General features: G+C 43.7%; 1 pseudogene; it reads left to right on the forward strand.

Annotated features, from left to right (window-relative positions):
• Positions 1-4,698: 4,698 nt before the first annotated feature.
• Positions 4,699-6,693, forward strand: LOC133628616 (zinc finger and BTB domain-containing protein 5-like; annotated as a pseudogene).
• Positions 6,694-13,884: the final 7,191 nt, after the last annotated feature.

Genomic DNA, 13,884 nt, shown 5'->3' on the forward strand with positions numbered 1-13,884 from the left:
CATTTTCAACTTTATGTCCACTAGGACCCCCCAGGGTCTCCTCTGCAGAGCTACATTCCAACTGATCAGCACTCATTCTGTACTGGTTCCTGGGGTTGTTCCTCCCCAGGTGCAGAGCATGACGCTTCTTGTTGAGCTGCATGAGAGTACTGTCAGCCTGTTTCTCCAGCCTATTGAGGTCCCTCTGGATAGCAGCATGATTACATATCAGCCTTTCCCCTCAGTTTTGTGTCAGCAGCAAACTTACTGAGAGTATGTTTTGCTCCATCATCAAGATTATTAATGAAAATGTTGAACAGGATTGGACCCAGTATTGACCCCAGGGTATATCACTAGTTACTGGCCTTCAACTAGACTTCATGCCACTGATCATCATCCTCTAAGCCTGACCATTCAGAGTTTTCATTCCATCTCATTATGTGTTCATCTGGATTATACTTCAATAGTTTCCCCTTGATAATCTCATGGGAGATGGTGTCAAAAGCCCTACTGAAGTCTACATAGACAATGTCTACTGCTCTCCCTTTCCCTACCAAACCAGTCGTTTCATTGTAGAAGTTTATCAAGTCAGTCAAGCATGATTTCCCCTTGGTGAATCTATGCTGACTATTCCTGATGATTTTCTTGTCCTTCATGGGCCTGGAAGTGGTTTCCTAGATTAGCTGCTCCATCATCTTCCCAGGGATAGAGGTGAGGCTGACCAGCTTGTAGTTCCCTGGGTCCTCCTTCTTGCCTTTTTTGAAGATAGGAGTGACATTTTGTAGTGGGTCTGGGATGGTAGTGATTTTCCACAGCAGCTCCTGCAGTGCTGTGCTTACTGTTGATATCAATATTATGACTACTGCTCGCACAGCATCAGGGCTGTCCCTCCAGCATTCCTTCCCCCACCTTCACCAATACCTGTGGGTGGGCATGATCTTGGGAGGGACCGTGGCCAGGACAGCTGACCCAGGCTGACCAAGGAGATATTCCATACCATATGACGTCAGCTCAGTAATATAAACTGGGGGAGAGGAGCAGGAAGGGGAGGCGAGATTCATTTCTGGCCTTCCAAAAGCAACCGCTACACGTACTGAAGCCCTGCTTCTCGGGAGGTGGCCGGACATCGCTGCTGATGGGAAGTAGAGAGTAACAGCTTTATCTGCTTTTACTTTGCTTCCCACATGCGCGGCTTTGCTGTTTCTTTATTAAACTGCTTTTATCTCAACTCACGAGACTCCCATCTTATTTTTCTCCCCTTCCCTGGCTTGCTGAGGAGGTGGGGGAGAGAGCGGTGTGGTGGGCACCTGGCATCCAGCCAGGGTCAAACTACCACAGCCCTTTTGGTGCCCAACATAGGGCACGATAATAGCAGTTTTACATTAACTGCATTGCAATTACAGTAAGCCAATGAGTGCAAAGTTCCTGTGCTGGTCACGGAGCCTTGCTGTAATGCAGCTTATATTTCACTTTGTAATGTTTGGGAACATGATGCTAATAACACTGACTCTGTGCTGCACTCTAACCTTGATAGCTTTGTTAAGTTGGCTGTATGATTTTGTGAAAAGGGTGAAAGGGCCTGGGAACATGATGGCCCAAATAATAATAGCAAGTCTCATTCTGTTACTGATGGATTTACTGTGCTGTGGGAGCTATCTTGTGGAGGTCGTGGGGCAAAGCACCTCTTTCCCCTCAGCTCTGACTGATCTAGACAATTTTGTTATACAGACTTCCCAGGTCCTTAGTCACCCTTATATGAGAGTTTTAATATTACTAATTAATATGGCTGGTATATTAGATATTTTGTGGAATCTGGACTCATCTGGGTATCAGAGAGGACAAATTTGCAATGGAAACATATTAAAATGCCCCCTGAAGCGGCCAGTCCCTGGGTGGCAGGGTGTGTTTGAATGAATTTGGGCAAATTCCTAGGACGGTTATCACCTCCTGTAACCTGGGATTTTACACCTGAACAGATAAAAAACCCTGCTTTACTGGCACGCCACCTGATAGAAGGGTGTCTTGCCTACCCCAATGAGGCCCATCAGGTTCAGGCACTATACTGGGGCCTAGCCTCTGCCTACCGAGCCACACTCCAGTCCTCTCAGAGAACTATGGTTGAAGTGGAAACTCAAATGGTACCTGAGACCACCATGGTTGAGTCCAGCCCTCTCAGAGAACTATGGCCGAGGTGGAAATTCAAACTATGCCTGAGACCACCATGGTTGAGTCAGGGAATCAAACAACAACCACAGTGGTTGCCCCAGTAGTGAAAAAGAAACAGTGGATAAGGAGGTCAATAGGTCCATATCATCGATTAGTAAGGGCAGAAGAGGAGGAAGAAGAAAGGTTAGAAGAAGAAACTGGTCCTTCAGTAAGGAGATCAGGAGAAGAAGTGAAAGAAATCGAAAAGGAAATGGAAACTACTCGGTCCCTCACCTCAACAGAACTTAGAGATATGCGAAAAGATTACAGTCGCCAGCCAGGTGAGAGGATTGGTGCCTGGCTGCTCCGGTATTGGGATAACGGGGCTGACAGTCAGCAATTGGAAGGTAGAGAAGCCCAACAGCTGGGATCTCTTGCTAGGGACCGGGGAATTGATAGAGGCATTGGAAAAAAGACCTCAATTTGTAGTCTCTGGAAACGGCTCCTCTCAAGTGTAAGGGCAAGATACCCATTCAAGGAAGATCTTGTAAATGACCGAGGAAAGTGGACTAGAGCTGATGAAGGCATCCAATATCTAAGGGAATTAGCTGTTTTGGAAGTCATCTATGGTGATCTAGATAATGCTGAGGCCTCCGCAGATCCAGACGATGTCCAGTGTACACAGGCCATGTTGAGAAAAGTGATTCAGAGTGCCCCAGCTACATATTCTAATATCTTGGCAATGGTGTATCATCCAGACATGGATATACCAACAGTGGAGAGGGTATCTTCTTGGTTACAGAACTATGAAGAGAGCCTCTGCACCTCCTCATCAATGTGGGATGATGGCCTGACTGTCAGAACTGCCTCAAGAATTCGGTCATCCACTGTCCCGACCAGGGGAAAAGGAAGTCCCAGATGTAGGAGTAAACCACGAAATGAACTCTGGCTTGCTGAGGAGGTGGGGGATGGAGCGGTGTGGTGGGCACCTGGCATCCAGCCAGGCTCAAACTATCACACATTTACTTTTCTCCTGCCCTCAAGCACCTCTCCTAATCACCATGATCAAAGATTATTGAGTGGCCTTGCAAAGACATCAACCAGCTCTCAGCACTCATGGGTGTATCTCATCAGGGCCCATGGACTTATGTATGTTCAGTTTGCTTAAGTACTCCTTGATCTGATCCTCTTCTACCAAGGGTATGTTTTCCTTGCTTCAGCCTTTCTCCCATTCTCTGGGACCTGGGATTCCTGAAGACTGGTCTTGGTAATAAAGACTGAGGTGTAGAAAGCATTCAGTTCCTCAGACTTCTCAGTGTCCTGTGTCACCAAGGCCCCTGCCCCATTCAGCAGCTAGCCCACATTTTCCCTAGCCTTCCTTTTGTCACCTATGTACTTACAGAAGCCCTTATTGTTATCTTTGAAATCCTGGACCAGATTCAATTCCATTTGTGCTTTAGCTTTCCTAACAACATGTCTCAATAAAAATGGGAAACATCCTGATCTCCCTGGGCCAAAGGGTAGTTATCTGCTCTACCATGGACCTCCAGGGACTGTAGGGAGACAGCCTGCCTCACCATGGTCTTCACCATGGGCTGCAGGAGAATCTCTGTTTTAGTGCCTGGAGCATCTCCTCCCCCTCCTTCTTCACTGACCTTGGTGTCTGCATAGTTCTCTCTCTCACATATTCTCACTCCTTTCTTCTGGCTGCTGTTGCAAAGCAGGTTTTTTGCCCTTTCTTAACTATGTTTTTACAGAGGTACTAGCACTGTCGCCGAGTGGCTCAGCTTTGGCCATTAGCAAGGTCCATCTCAGAAGCAGCTGAAACTGTCTCCTTCCGACATGGGAGCAGCTTCTGGCATCTCACAGAAGCCACCACTGTAGCCTCCTGCTACCAAAACCTTGCCACATAAACCCAATACAAGAATATATGTCTGTATGGAAATTATATTTGTACTTCATGGCTGCACACACATGAAAGTAATCACTCTACTTTAAAAGTTCCTATGCAGAAGGCAGATATTTGAATGAAGTTTTTTTATAGTGTAACAGTGTAAAATGGCTCTTTGTATACTGAAGATGAAGCTACCAATTCAGACTAGAGTAAATGTTCAAATTTTTCAATATGAGGAACAATTTATCTAAGACTATGATGGCTTCTTCACAAGTAGAAATTTTAAAATAGGATTGGATGGTTTACTAAAGAGGTATATTATTTTAAATAGGAATTAACAGAAACCACATTGCACTGTTCAGCCCACAGTAGAGCATCCTGTGACATGTTTAGTGTGATATTAGCTATTATACTATGTTAACTCAATAAGAGATTCCGGTTTGAGGATTCTTTTGTTTGGTTTTATGCTTATTCACAGGATTGACAGCATAAGTATAAAATCAATATGATAGTGGGAAATTAAGGTTTTTCATCATCTGTCTCTTATGGGAAATTAAGGTTTTTGGTCATCTGTCTCTTAGTCATTATCTTTTTTTATATATAACTGTTCTCATTGTGATCTAAGTCAAACTCCATCCATTTTTAGCATTATAGTTTATTCTGCTTTACTTTATAGAATCATGGATTTTCCAGGACACTTCGAGCAAGTCTTTCAGCAGTTAAACTACCAGAGGCTTCATGGCCAACTTTGTGACTGTGTCATTGTGGTGGGAAACAGACATTTCAAAGCCCGTCGCTCACAGAACAGTGTGTAGCACACACTTCTGAGCTCTCTTTTACTGTAACAGATGGTGATCAAACTATGAACATGATTCAGCTGGACAGTGAAGTGGTGACAGCAGAAGATTTTGTTGCCCTGATTGATATGATGTACACTTCTACACTAATGCTTGGGGAGAGCTTGGAGGATGTCTTGCTTTTTGCTTCTCACCTACATTTGAACTCTGTTGTTAAAGCATGTAAACACTACCTTACTACCAGGACACTACCAATGTCTTCACCTAGGGACAGAGTTCAGGAGCAAAATGCACACATCCAAAGATCTTTATGCTTCAGCAGCTTGGGCTGAGCATTGTGAGCTCTGTGTTAAATTCCACTCAGAGAACAGAGGAACAACTAAATACCATGAGCTCATCGATGAGAAGTAACATAGAACAACGTACTACCTTTCCTATCCTGTGTCTCCACAAGCGTAAACAGTCTTCTGATGATCGAGACAGACAGAGAATCAGACCTACCATAGATGAATCAATTTCAGATGTTACTCCAGAGAGCAGGAAGTCAGTATTTCATTCACAAGAAGATTTTTTTTTTTTTCAGCAGATTCACTGGAGAATGTGGACAATTCTGAGGCTGATGCCGTTACTGATAAGTGGTATTATGTTTGGTGCTCAAGAAGACACTCAGGTGCCCACTCAGCCAGACAACAGTGGGGGAAACATTTCACAGATATCCATCTCATTTCAGGTAATACAAGTGGAAACCAGTTTTGATCATGAAGCTACTTCTGAAAAAAACAACTTCCTAATCCAGAGGTCAGTCTAAATGAAAAAGAGCACATGAAGGTGGTAGTCAAATCTGAGCCTTTGAGCTCCCCAGAACCTCAAAATGAAGTAAGTGATGGCACTTCTCAAGCAGAAGGCAGGGAGTCTGTTGAAGCGTAAGGAGGAGTGGTGAGCACAGAGAAGATAGAACTGAGCCTTGAAAGCAGTGATTGTAGCTTTTCTGACTAACAGTATAGTACTGATAGGATAAGAGACAGACATATTATGGAAGTGTCAAATAACCTTGAACACAAGTCCACTTTCAGTATCTCAAATTTTCTGAATAAAAGCAGAGGTGGTAACTTTTTTGCAAGTCAAAATAGCAATGATAACATTCTAAATACAACAAGGGACTGCAGAATGGACAGTGATGCCTCTTACCTATTAAGTCCAGAGTCTGGGACTGCTAGTAGTCATTCCTCTATTACAGTTTGCCATGTAGAGAATCCATTTGGTGAGTCTGCAGACTCTCATTTTGTTAGACCAATGCAGGATGCAATGACTCTTCCATGTATACAGACTTCTGGGTACAGGGCTTCTGAACAATTTGGTATGGATTTTCCAAGGTCAGGTTTGGGCCTGCACTCTTCATCAAGAACAGTGATGGGATCTCTAAGAAGTGGAGCTAGTAGCTTTCCTGGTTATCATTGCATAGCTCCCAAAATACCTATTGTGACCTCTGTCAGGAGCTCCCAGCTACAAGATAACACTTCCAGTTCCCAGCTGTTAATCAATGGGACCACTTCTTTTGAAAATGGACATCCTTCACAACCTGGTCCACCACAGTTGACAAGGGCATCTGCAGATGTTCTTTCAAAATGTAAGAAGGCCTTATCTGAACATAATGCCTTGGTTGTTGAAGGTGCTCGTAAATATACCTGTAAGATCTGCTGCAAGACTTTTTTGACCCTAACAGATTGTAAGAAGCACATTTGTGTGCATACAGGAGAAAAGCCTTATGCCTGTTTAAAGTGTGGCAAATGGTTCAAGCAGTCCAGTCATCTATATAAACATTCCAAAACAACCTGTCTGAGGTGGCAGAGCAGCAATCTACCTAGCACTTTGCTCTAATCTCCCCCACTCCCTAATCCCATGGGAATGCTGATACAAACTTTTAAGACCGGAGTATTTCAGGAACAAGGCTGAAGGTTAAGAAGCTGCCCTTGTAAATTAGTGAATGCTTGCATGTGATTGTGCTGCTGTAGTGGGTCTGGAGTGGTGCAAGTAGCTCTTGCAGTGCTGTGCTTACTGTTGGTATTAATAGCATATCAATGTTGTGACTACTGCTCACATAGCATCAGGGCTGTCCCTCCAGCATTCCTTCCCCCACCTTCACCTATAGCTGTGGATGGGCATGGTCTTGGGAGGGCCCATGGCCAGGACAACTGACCCAGACTGACCAAGGAGATATTCCATACCATATGATGTCAGCTCAGCAATATAAACTGGGGGAGAAGAGCAGGAAGGGGGGGCCAAGTTTAATTTTTGGCTTTCCAAACCAACCGATATGCATAACGAAGCTCTGCTTCTCGGGAAGTGGACGGACATCGCTGCTGATGGGAAGTAGATAGTAACAGCTTATTTTGCTTCTCACACACGTGGCTTGGATTTCTGCTTATTAAACTGCTTTTATCTCAACTCACGAGACTCCCATCTTATTTTCTCCCCTCCCCAGTTTGCTGAGGAGGGGAGTGATAGAGTGGCGTGATGGGCACCTGGCATCCAGCCAGGATCAAACCACCACAGCTGCATTCATAAAAGTCTTGTTTCTGTAAATTGCTGATAATGCCATATTTACCTCACAGGTCTGTTGTGAGACTTAAATAACTGTTTATTAACTGCTTTGAAATCTTCAGGATGCAGTGTAGACAGTTTAAGCATTATTGTTAAATATTTGCAGGTCTTGGGCTCACAGGGATGTAATCCCTTAAACCAAGTAGCCCCAGTTCCCACAGCCTTTCCTTGTATGAAAGATATACCAGTCCCCTGATCATCTTGGTGGCCCTGCGCTGGACTCTCTCCAGCAGTTCCCTGTCCCTCTTGAGCTGGGGAGCCCAGAACTGGACACAGTACTCCAGATGAGGTCTCACTAGGGCAGAGTAGAGGGGGAGAAGAACCTCCCTCGACCTGCTGGCCACACTCTTCTTGATGCATCCCAGGATGCCATTGGCCTTCTTGGCCATGAGGACACATTGCTGGCTCATGAACCTCCTTCAATGTAAAAGGCAGATGAATTAGTGGAGGCTGAGTTAAATATTGCCATACTGATCTTGCAGAAATATATACAGTGTATGTGTTTGCAGCACAGACTACAAAGCCCAACTAGACAGCCTGTGATAAAAGAGGAAAACGGGAGTATCATCTTTCAGTAATACATACGCTGTTTCTCCAGCTACTTCAGCTAATATTAGTTTGGATTTGGTAACCTGATGTGGGGTAATTGTCCACACATTGAAGAGCTGTGGCTTCACTTTTTCAGGTTGGACTTCAGTTCGTTGTTGGGTTCATGATATCAGCAATACTTTTCCAATACTGTCTCTTCTAGATCAGACACAGCTGTTTGTCAAAGATATCTGAAATACAAGAACTCAAGAATCTAATATTATCAAAGGATGTAAAATAAGAGAAGTTGAGGTACAGAACCATATGGCATTCTCAGGGTTTACTATATGAATCTTCACATATAGACTAATAGGTTTCAGCCCCATCGTGCAATCTGTAGATATAAATTATTCCATTTCCCCTGTAGCTTCTGTGTATTCTGTGCTTTCATCATTAAACCAGACATCTTTGTGCTCTTCTGTTAACTTGTCATAAGAGAATACCTTATACAGGGATATCTCCAAGGGCATGAGTTTCCCCTAATATGAGCATAAAAGTTCTACAATATACTAAACATCCCAAAAAGGTTTGTAACTGTTCCACTGCAGTTTGCACAGGAAATCTCTGGACGGTTTGCTGTACCTTATTTGATATTTCTCTAATTTGTCCATGCCAAAATAATCCCCAAAACTGTACAGCAGTATTAGGGCCCTGTATTTTCTTTGGATTAATTGTCCAGTCTTGATCTTGTAAAGTGCCTGTCACTGATTCAGCAGCCGTTTTAATTTCTGATATTGAATCTGACATAATCAAGAGATCATCAATATGTAAACAGTGATAGTACCAGACCATAGTGCTACATCAGCTGCTATCATTTGGTGGCAAATGGAGGAACTGTGTAGCCCCAAGGCAGTACTTGGAAAGTATATTGCTTTTGTTGCCAGGTAAAGCAAACTGGTCTTGGCTTTTCTGAAGCAATTATAGAAAAGACAATATTAGCAAGATCTATCACCACATTCGAAGGCTTTAAATTTTTGCTCATTTTTTTCTTTTCTCTAAGAGTTACTGTGTCCAGTACCATAACTGCAAGGGGGGCGGGGGGAAGTAACTTTATTCAGTTCTGTATAACCTACAGTCATTCTCCAAGTGCCATCTGGTTTTTGGACAGACCAAATGGGATTGTTAAAAGCAGTCACAGTTTCCCTAAAAATTCCTGATTCTTGAGGTACCTGAATGGTTTGGGAAATTTCCTCCTCTGCCCCCGGAATACGATATTGATTTACAGTTACCACCTTGGTAGGCACGGGCAGCACAACCAGATCCCACTTTGGGAATCCACACAGGATAGTTCTAGATCAAATAGCAAATGCTGCCTGGGAAGTCCCGAAGAAAAAAGAAAAAAAAAGGTGACTATTTAAAGTTTCAACCATGTGTCCTGCCAGCACATCAGTACTCAAAACACACTCCTTAATTGGAGCAATTAACACCATAGCAGTAAATAGCTTAGCATTTCCTATTGTTAAGGCAACCTTAGCTTGGAGGACTGGTCGAACTTCCCTCCAATCCACATATCTGTGAAATAGGTTTTTATTATCGATATCACTGTGCAATACAGTAACTTCAGCTCCACTGTCCAGGAGAGGGAATATTTGTAAAATACTGGCATGTCATAACCTATTGGTGTGCCATCAGTCAAATTTTCCATGGCTTGCTGAGTACAAAGATCTACATACTTGGTCCTCCAAATACAATACTGTGCTGTCATTAACACTGTTTGTATAAGTGCTTGCCAGTCCCATGGGACCAATTGATATCCACTAGAGATTCCCTCCAATATACCTGCTGTAAGTCAGGCGAGTCAAGCTGCAGCCACTCAGCTTTACTGTGTGTGTGCGGGGAGGGAGGTGAATAATCTGAGGGCTTGGATTCTAATTAATCATCTTTACCCTTTGCATCCCAGTTTGTTTCTCTCAGAGGGGGCACTAGGTTTTACTTCTTTCTTTTGTCAAGATGGGATCTCAAAGGGTTCTGTTACCTCTCCCACCAGAGGTTGTAAAGCAATATAAATCAATTACCATGTAAACACAACAGAGGTAGGAACTGCAAGCCCCAGCTCCTTTTTAGTTTTAAACTCTTGCCCCACCTTGTACCATAATGCTAAATCTACACTCCCTTCTGCCGGGAACCATGTACAATAACTCCGAATACAGCACAACAGCTCATGCAATTGATCATCTGTTACTGAACATTGAGCAGCCTGCAGCAGCTGCTTTAAAGCTTGCACATACAACTTTTGTTCCTTAGAAAGGCCGAATCCCATGATTTAAGAGAGAGGGAGAGAGAGAGAGTGGTGGAAGGACTAGGGTCGGCGGTGGTGGGAGGTGGTGGTGAGGAGGCGGCACTGACAAGCTGTGTGCCACAAAGCCGGGAGCTGCTGGTTGGCAGACGCTGAGGGCCTGAAGCGCTGGCTTCCCCAAAGGTCGGATGAGAGAAAGAGATAAAAGAAAACTCCCTTCTGAACTCATGTATGCCGATAGCTTCTCATGGACAGGCGCTGCTGTCTGTTACTTGCCAGGTGCAGAGGAAAAAATATTTTTGGTCTGGACATCATTCCTCCTCGGCATACCAGCACGCCACTGACTACTTCGCCTCACATCAGGGCACCCCTTGCCAGTCTCAGGCCAGCTGGGATCGGGGTGACGCACTGAAACATACCAAACCCACTCTGATTTGCTGAAGGGGAAGCATTGCTAAGAGCAAATGCTGCTCTGCTGTATGCAAGCCCCCAATTTATTGTCAAAGTTACATAATATTTGTTTTTACTTTTACATCCTACTGACCTTCAGATTTCATCTGTTTTCCACTGTCATGCTACTGCTTCTCACACTCGCAACTGGGCATTCTGTAACATTACCTCATTCACCAGTAATCAGTCTCACACTCCGAAGGTCAGTTTATATTTTTTGCCAATTACCAGTTCTTTATTCCCACACTTTCATTTCTTGGTGTGCATATATTAGGAGGAACTAGCCCCCATGCACCCATCACTGATTAAAGTAACACCTGCTTTCTGATACTAAATTGAGTGTTAAGAGAGTTTCTTCTGAACTAGTTTTCAGTAACAAGAAGACCAATGTCAGTCTCTGAGCAATGCTATCTACCAACATCCCTCTTCCCTCAGTTTTTTTACTGCTTAGCATGATGTTATATGGCATGGAATATCCCTTTAGTCAGTTCAGGCCAGTTGTCCTGGTCGTGTCCCCTTGCAACTTCTTGAAAATCTCCAACATACTTGCTGGGGGAGTAGACTGAGAAACAGAAAAAGCCTTGACACTATGAAAACACTGTTCAACAATAGTAAAAAGAATTTTAGCCACAAATTCAAAACACAGCACCATGTGAGCTGCTATGAATAAAGCTAATTCCATCGCAATCAGATCCAGTACAATCTCCACCCTTTATTCCATACCATTTACATCATGCTCAGGTCCTACACTTATACAATACATCCTAAGTAACCACTAGCACCCCCCTCCCTCCTCCCCCCTTTGTTATATACAGATATCATTCCCTAGTGTTCGAGTGTTGTGGTTTTGCCCAGCCAGGAAAAGGAAAAAAAAAAAAAAAAAAAACCACGACTCCTCCCCCTCCTGGCAGAACGGGGAGGGGATCAGAGAAAGGGAAAAGAGCCTGCTTGGGTTTAAATAAGAACAGTTTAACAGAACAAAACAAGTTAAGAAGGAATAGTTATAACAATAAATATTGTACTAAATTACTGTGCACCAAAGCCAACTCAGGTTTGGTCACTGCTGCACTTGCCCAGCTTCTTGCAAGGCTCTGTCGGTTCAGGTGATTCCTGCTGTAGTACTTCTTACAATGTGCAACTGAAATCAGGGATTGTTTTCCCACAGGGTTAAATCTATTTGAGACACACATTGGACTTTTCCATCCTTACTCCTAGGTCCTTGAATGAAAGCAGTCCCTCCAATGGGTTTGCCTTTTCCCAAGGGAGGAATAATCCATCTTTCCCAGCCAGTTTCGTACATGCACATGGGGACTTTGTCTCCTTCCACAGTACCTAGGGACTCTTTTGGGGCAGGGCCAGTTGGCTATCTGATCCTTAGGTGTTAATCATCCACGTGTCTTCTGCTAAAATTATATCCTTCTGTGCTTCTGTACCCTGATGCACAATGCTCTCAGCACAGTCTTTAACAGTTTGTAGTATTGATGGTACTCATACTCACAAATAAGGAAAGGCACATTGGGGGTGTGAAGGTCAAAGGCAACCTTGGATGCAGCCACCATGAAGCAGGAGAAAAAGCAAGATCAGCAATCTGAAATTCATGAGAGCAGACTTTGGCCCCTTCAGAGATCTGCTTGAGAGTCCCATGGAATGAGACTCTAGAGGAAAGAGAGGCCCAAGAAATCTGGTTAATATTCAAGGATCACCTCCTCCAAGCTCAGAAGTGATTAATCTCAACAAAGAGGAAGTCAGGCAAAATTGCCAGGAGGATACATGTGTGGATGAACAAGGAGCTCCTGGCCAAACTCAAACAAAAGGAAGCATATAGAGAGTAGAAGCAGGGACAGGTAACTCGGGAGGAATAGAGACATCATCCAAGCATGCAGGAATAAAATTAGAAGCCAAAGCTCACTTGTGATGTCAAAATGTCAAGAGAATGAGGACAACTTTGTTAGGAACACTGTAAGAACAACGATTAAGCTTGAAACAATTCACTATTGTATATGCATGTCAAAAGCAGAAACATAGGCAGGATAACAGAAAGTAGAGTCAAGACACTGTGAAGAACAGTCTATCCTGTCAGGGATAATACAGGATTTTCTTTCAGTGTCTTGTCCTTCCAGGTTAAAATGTAGATGGGATCTCCTGGTTGAAATGAGTGGACAGGGATGTCCAATGGCAGCAGCAGCCTCTGGTTTAAATAATAAGATAAAGAAAGAAGATAAAAATCTGCGAAAGAGAGATTAAATATTCTTTAGCTGTTTCCTAACCTCTAATATGCATCTGATCTTCCTTTATTGTGATTACATTATGTCATGGTTTTGGTCGAGCTGGCAACAAAGCACCACACAGTCTCTTGATCACTTCCCCCCATCCACCCTCATCCTCCTTAGGATGGCAGAGGCCCCAGCGAGATGGGAAGAAAAAAGATAACCAAGGACCCTGTGGAGACAAGGACAGGGAGGGCTCGCTGCCAATTACAGTTCCAGGCAAATAAGACTCAACTACTTGACTTAGGAAAGTAAGGAAAGTTTATTCTCCTACCCACAAGAAACAGAACGCAAAAAAAAAGCAGGATGATGAGAAAAATACAACCAGCATGCTGAAGACAACGGGAGACAAGCCCACCCTGTAGTGCAACAAGTCTCAACTTTATTTGCAAAGATACAGCTCTTTTATAGATACAATAATCAGGCTCATACATATTGCAAAAGCTAAGCTCATCATTGGTTCCCAGTTAGGTGCAAACCCCCCCCCCCCCCCGTTTCAACATACTTCGGTCCATTGTCTGTCTTTATTTTCTGAGGAATTCCCATGATTGCAAAACAACTATATAAATGACGTTCCACATGTATGGCCCTCTCCCCTGTCTGTGCTGTTGCCCAAATGAATTTGCTCCATGTGTCTATGGTTACATGCACATATTTTAGTCTTCCAAACTCTGCCACATGAGTGACATCCATCTGCCAAACTTCATTTGCAGATAATCCTCTAGGGTTCACCCCCAAGCCCAAGCTAACACCTCCATTGTGATGGCTACAAATGGGGCAAGCTCTAACAATAGCCTTTGCATCCTTTAGTGATAATTGAAACTCTCGGTGTAAGCCCCATGCATTCTGATGAAACAGGGAGTGCGCTTCTCTGGCTAGTATCTGTTTGGACAGAGGCATGTTACGTGTCACTGTGACCAGCTTATC

This window comes from Colius striatus, chromosome W (assembly GCF_028858725.1).
Source record: "Colius striatus isolate bColStr4 chromosome W, bColStr4.1.hap1, whole genome shotgun sequence".
In the NCBI taxonomy this organism is placed as follows: Eukaryota; Metazoa; Chordata; class Aves; order Coliiformes; family Coliidae; genus Colius; species Colius striatus.